This window comes from Orycteropus afer, unplaced genomic scaffold (genome assembly GCF_000298275.1).
Source record: "Orycteropus afer afer isolate SDZICR_OR568_19922 unplaced genomic scaffold, OryAfe1.0 scaffold00006, whole genome shotgun sequence".
Lineage (NCBI taxonomy): Eukaryota > Metazoa > Chordata > Mammalia > Tubulidentata > Orycteropodidae > Orycteropus > Orycteropus afer.
In genome coordinates this window covers 24831550-24832469 of record NW_006921593.1, presented here as the reverse complement: position 1 = coordinate 24832469, position 920 = coordinate 24831550, and positions in this window count along the sequence as shown.

Sequence of the window (920 nt, the reverse complement as noted above, 5' to 3'; positions counted from 1 at the left end):
GTAGTATTGATACTGGGGCTTATTTGGGGCTAATGGTCAGTCAGTGTCTTCCTTCATGTTAGAGAAAGAAAAATCAAAGAGCAAGAAACAGAGAGGGGAAGGAAAGGAGGATGGGAAGAAGGAGGGGAAAGGGAGGGAGGGAGGGAGGGAGAGCCAGGAGGGAGGGAGGAAAAGGGAAGAAAGAAAGGGCTCAGAAGACAAAGGTGTGTGGAAAGCCTCCCACCAGCAGCAGAGGACAGAGCCGGGAGGCCCAACCTGTCTGGTTACAGAAGGTGCCCCAGCCCCAGGGGACCCCTTGCGTCCCGGCATTTACTAAAGGAGAGCGAGAGCGAGAGCGAGCAGTCACCCCTGCCATCCTCTTAACCTCCAGGGCGTCCTCAGGAAGATGGCTCACCCTGAGTCCCAGCCTGCTGTTACCATGGCAACCGAGCAGGCAAGTTCGGAGCGCTAGGAAGGAAGGATGACCACTGAATCGCAGGACGCTTCATGAGATTTACAGTGGGGCCGGGGCTTTGGAAGCCATGGGGCTGAACGTGTCCGCGGCACACTCCACTCCTGCATTAGGCCCAGTTCCTGCGCTCCCAGTGCTTCCTCCAAGGAGGCCTTTGGAAGGAGGAGGCCCTCCCTGCAGCCTGCGGCTAGAGAGACGCGCTTCCTGGGGTCCGCTGTCTCACTATGTCAAGATGTCATGTTTTCCTCTCACAGAGAACTAGATTTAAAAATGTGTTGTTCTTTCTTTTAATTGTAAATACAAAGCACTACATCATGCCTCCTCACTGTGGAAAAACACGTAAGAAGATGAATGTTTACAAGGGAAACAGAATAGCTTCCTTTGATGGTCTCTGCTGCCACCCTCTCCACTCTAGTTTCTCTCTCCCTCGTGGCATCACTAGGGGAGGCGTGAGGGACGCAGACCCCAC